Genomic DNA, 5,655 nt, shown 5'->3' on the forward strand with positions numbered 1-5,655 from the left:
CGGGTGTCCGACAAGGTCTACCATACAATGCCTCAAACGGTGCCATCTGGATAGCCGAATGAAAGTTGTTGTTGTAAGCAAACTCTACTAACGGCAGATGGTCCTCCCAACTGCCTCCGAAATCCATAACATATGACCTCAGCAGATCCTCTAGAGTCTGAATGGTCCGCTCTGACTGTCCATCTGTCTGTGGATGGAAGGCTGTACTGAAATGGAGCTGTGTGCCCAAGGCCTGCTGCAGACTCTGCCAGAAACGAGACGTGAACCGTGGATCTCTATCCGAAATGATACTCAACGGAACACCATGTAGTCTGATAATCTCCCGACAATACAGATCTGCCAATCGATCCAGAGGATCAATCCTCCGGATCGCTAAGAAATGCGCGGATTTGGTTAATCGATCCACGATTACCCAAATCACGGCATGGCCTCGTCGTGTCCTCGGCAACCCTACCAAAAAGTCCATGGTAATGTGATCCCACTTCCACTCAGGAATAGGAATCCGCTGAAGTAACCCTGCAGGTCTCTGGTGCTCAGCCTTCACCTGCTGACAAACAAGACATCTAGCTACGAAATCCGCGATGTCTTTCTTCATACCATTCCACCAATAGGAACGCCTCAAGTCCCGATACATACGGGTCCCGCCTGGATGGATCGCAAATCGAGAACGGTGAGCCTCCTGAAGTAGCTCCTGTAAGACTGGATGAGACTGAGGTACGCATAATCTGCCTCGGAAGTATATAACACCCTCCTCGTCTCGTGTAAACTCGGTCTGCTGCCCGGAAGCTATCTGACTGCTAATGAACTGCAAATGCTGATCACCAGCCTGTGCCTCTCGGATCTTCGTCCTGATCGACGACTGAGCAACCATAGTAACAAGAATACCCTGCTCTGTAGATCCCTGCTCCTCAAGGTCTAACTCAGAAAAACTCTGAATCAAGTCCGTGACTGAAGTCCGGTGGCAAGCCAAAGTCCCTCTGGACTTCCTGCTGAGTGCATCGGCAACCACATTAGCTTTTCCCGGGTGGTAGCTAATGGTACAATCGTAGTCCTTCAGGAACTCCATCCATCTCCTCTGTCGGAGATTAAGCTCCTTCTGAGTAAAAATGTATTTGAGACTCTTATGATCAGTGAGAATCTCAAATGTAATACCGTATAAATGATGCCGCCAAAGCTTCAGAGCAAAGATGATGGCAGCTAACTCCAAGTCATGAACTGGGTAGTTCTTCTCATACTCCTTCAGCTGACGAGAAGCATAAGAGACTACTCTGCCATGCTGCATCAGAACAGCGCCCAAACCCTAAAGAGACGCGTCGGTGTAGAGTACAAATTCGTCCTCTCCAGAAGGTAAAACCAAAACTGGAGCCGACACTAATCTCCGCTTCAGCTCCTGAAAGCTGGTCTCGCAATCCTCGGACCACGTGAACTTCACGCCTTTCCTGGTAAGGCGTGTTAGCGGCATAGCAATACGCGAGAAACCCTCGACAAAAGGTCGGTAATATACGGCCAATCCCAGAAAACTGCGGATCTCCTGAACTGACTTTGGTTGCTCCCAACTGGTGACAGCCTCGATCTTCTGAGGATCAACTGAAATACCTCTGCTAGAAACCACGTGTCCCAGAAAATCGACTGAGGATAGCCAGAACGCACACTTGCTGAACTTCGCGTACAGATGATGTCGTCGAAGAATCTCCAAAACTGTGCGAAGATGCTGTGCGTGCTCCTCCTCGGAACGAGAGTAGACCAATATGTCATCAATGAAGACGATATCAAACTGATCCAAATACTCCAGAAAGATGTGGTTCATCAAGTCCATAAACACCGCTGGAGCATTGGTAAGCCCAAATGGCATTACCAAAAACTCATAATGGCCGGAATGTGACAGCCTCTTCGGATATCCGAGTCTCGACCCTCAACCGATGATATCCGAATCGCAGATCAATCTTAGAATACACCGATGTACCTGAGCTGATCAAACAAGTCCTCGATCCGTGGTAAAGGATATTTATTTCGACGATCACTGCACTGCCCGTAGTCAATACATAACCTCATAGTACCATCCTTTTCTTGACAAATAATACCGAAGAACCCCATGGGGAAACACTAGGCGAATGAATCCCCTAACCTCAGAGTTGAACCTTCACTCGCTCAACTCTTTTGGTGCCATACGATAAGGAGCTGATGCGCAAGGTTCCCTAATCAACTCAATAGCGAACTCCACCGCCTTCGGGAGGCAAACCGCTCCTCCGAAATACATCCGGTACTCCCGCACAACAAGAACGCCGGAGAGTCATGAATCGTTGTCCTCAGATCGATCAAAGATAACAAAACCCCGACCATGTGACAAAGAACTCGAGCTCAGACACCGAAATGATCGATAAGTCGTCGTCTCTGATGCCAGTGAAATCCCACGAGGGTTGGTTCGGTGGCCAAAATGTGACCACCCTCGTCTGGCAATCAACTGTGGCATGATATGCTGACAAACAGTCCATGCCAAGAATAATATCAAAATCGACCATTTCTAATACTAAAAGATCCACTGTAAGTATTAGGTTGCCAAAATCTAACGGGCAATCTCTGACCTCCTGGGTGACGTCCAATGAATCACCGGATGGTAGGGAGACGGTCAATCACTGGGGTCTGAAAGTGGGTAATCTACCAACCTCCCGCATAAAAGTGCGAGATATAAATGAATGCGAGCTACCAGTATCTATCAATATATCTGCAGATAAAGCATAAATAGAAATCATACCGCGGAAAACGGATCCATCGGCTCGCGGCGCATCCTCTCTGGTCATCGCATGAACACGTCCAGTCTCTGGCGGAGGAGGAGGTAACGCTGCCAGCGGCTGCTGCGGCTGGGCAGAAGCCTGCCACTGAGGCGGTGCTGGATAATGTGCCAGAGAAGATTGAGAAGACGGTGATTGATACTGTGCAGCTAGCTGAGACTGAGTCTGGTACTGGCCTAAAGGCTGAGGCTGCATCTGATACTGCCCCTGCGTCGGATAATAAAGTCCTGGAACAGAACTCTGAGGTGCTATGGAAGCACTGGAGTACTCCTATCCAAGCATGCCAAATGTCGCTGCTGCAGGTGAAGTACTCCGCTGCTGGCCATACGAAGGTTGGGCTCTTCGCCCTCCTCGATAAGTTCCGGACTGACTGGACTGTCCTCCATGATCAGACCCTCCGGTAGTCATATACTGAGTCTTCTGCGGACAATCTCGACTTTGGTGCCCAGGCAGTTTGCAATGAAAGCAAACTGACTGTCCCAGAGCACAAGATGAAGTGACATGATCTCAGGACCCACATCTAAAACAGCGAATGTCACTGGCGGGTTGTTTCCGGCTCTACTGGGAAGACCGGAAACGTCCCGAAGAAGACTGCCCTGATTTCTGAGGTTTACGTGATACCCCAGATGTACCCTGATCTGATCGACTACGCCTGCTCTGCTGTGATGTAGCCTGAGGCTGCTGGATCTGTCCAGATGTCTGACTCGGCTGCTTCCTTTTCCTATCCGAAAAAACTCTCTACTGAGCTGACTCAATAATGAGGGCTCTGTCCAACATCTCCGCATAAGATGTGATACCAAGACCGACAAGTCTTAGTTGCAAATGTCCATCCAACCACTGAATGAACTGCTGCATACGTGAACTGTCCTCAGCAACTAGCTCTGGACAAAATCTGGCCAATCTGTCAAACTCTGCATTATACTCAGTCACTGTCCGATTATTCTGTCGTAAACTCAGGAAATCCTGCCGACGAGCCATCTGATAAGCTCGTGGAAAGAAACGGCTCTCAAAAGCCTCTCTAAATCTGGCCCAAGTGATGTTCTGCTCACCGATGATGGAACGCTGAGTAAGCCACCAAGTGTCGGTCGCGTCCCGTAAGTGAAAAGCAGTCAGCTCTGCTTTCTCCCACTCAGAGCAAGCAATATAAAAGAAAGTCCGCTCCATAGTCTCAATCCAAGACAAAGTCACACTCGGATCTCGGTCTCCTCGGAAGAGTGTGAATCGACTCTTCATCGACTCTGCCAACACTGTTATCCTGGCTCGTGCCACGACAAAGTCAGTGAGATGTGTCGGAACGGCTATCGGAACTGTCGGATCGAGACCGCGCTAGAGGGGGGGTGAATAGCGCTCGTGGCTAAAATCGTTCGATTATCGGAATCGTAAAACTTAAGAGTTAATGCAGCGGAAATTAAGTTAAGAGACACAGACACGAAGGAGTTACTTCGTTCGGAGCCTAAGGCGACTCCTACTCGAAGGCCCGCGATCCTTGATCGCTTTCGGTGGGCAACAACTATAAATCCGTTAAATAGTTACAGATTGTAAGTACAATAATAAAATATACCAACAACAATGTAGAATTGAAAAGACTGAGCTCCAGGTCGTCGGGGTGTACTTGCAGCACTTCAGGATGGTCGTATTCGCAGCACGTTGCAGAAGATCGCTTTTCAGAGTCATCTTTGAAGCTGCACCTCAACCCTCCTTTTATATGCAGTTCCGGGCGCCTGGATCCCTTCCAGGTGCCTGGAGTGTGATGTGGCCAACCAACCTGGATGCTCCACGTGGCGAAGTCGTGCAGGGGATAAACTTTGGTCCCGGGCGCCCGGACACCCTTTTTCCAGCAGGTTCCTCACCAGCAAACAAAGGTTAGTCCGAGCAAAATACCCTACAAGATAGTGTTAGAATATGATAAAATATAGTAAGGAATAAACGACAGTCTTCGGACTGTCCGAGTCTGACTTTAGATTTCCAGCCGGAAACCCTAGGTCGACCCGACGCCATCGCTCCTCTCGGGAACGCCCTCACCTACTCCACTGTGAGATTTATTGCCACCGATCCTCCGATCGATCGACTTTTGCTCAAGACCCGATGCTTCCGGACTTCTCTCCGGACATCCGCTTCCCCGGCTAGTCCAGTCTTTCACCTGGTTCGCGACACCAGGACTTTTCACCTAGGGTTACCACCCCCTAGGACTTTTTCCTGAAGCCCTCGACCTGCCAAGATTTTCCGCATAAGGTTACCACCCCCTATGACCTAGGGTTACCGCCCCCTAGGGTTTTCCCTTTGCCTAACCGCAGCTAGGACTTTCCTGAAATCCTCAAGTAGACTTGTTAGACTAACAAACATCTTAACTTTGAATTCTTTGCCGTTATCAAAACACGAGTTCGATCGTCGGATGCTTCCCGCACCAACAATCTCCCCCTTTTTGATTATGGCAACACAAATTCAAAGTTAAGTAAACAAGCGAATAGATAGTCATTTTAAACATAGACTAAATTTGCTAAGTATGGATGAACAAGGTAACTAAAGTAAATTTTGCCCTATATACTCCCCCTTAAGTTTTGGCTCACCCTTAACTTTTGCTCCCCCTTAATTTTTAATTTGAATTTTATATTTACTATATTTTTGCTACTCTCCCCCTTTGCCATAACTAAAAAAATGGGCAATGTGTAAGGGGTTGTACATGATTAAAGTTAGCAATATTCAACAGAGTTTGGAAGTTAAGGTCAATTGGAATTTAAGTTTTTAGGACCAGATTATTCATTTAAGTTCAGTTGGTCCTTAAGTCCAAGCACAAGTCATGTTTATATATTAGGTATCAGAGCCATAGAGAACAAAACATTCTTGAGAAAGAAATTGAGTATCTTTT

This window comes from Zingiber officinale, chromosome 3B (genome assembly GCF_018446385.1).
Source record: "Zingiber officinale cultivar Zhangliang chromosome 3B, Zo_v1.1, whole genome shotgun sequence".
Classification (NCBI taxonomy): domain Eukaryota; kingdom Viridiplantae; phylum Streptophyta; class Magnoliopsida; order Zingiberales; family Zingiberaceae; genus Zingiber; species Zingiber officinale.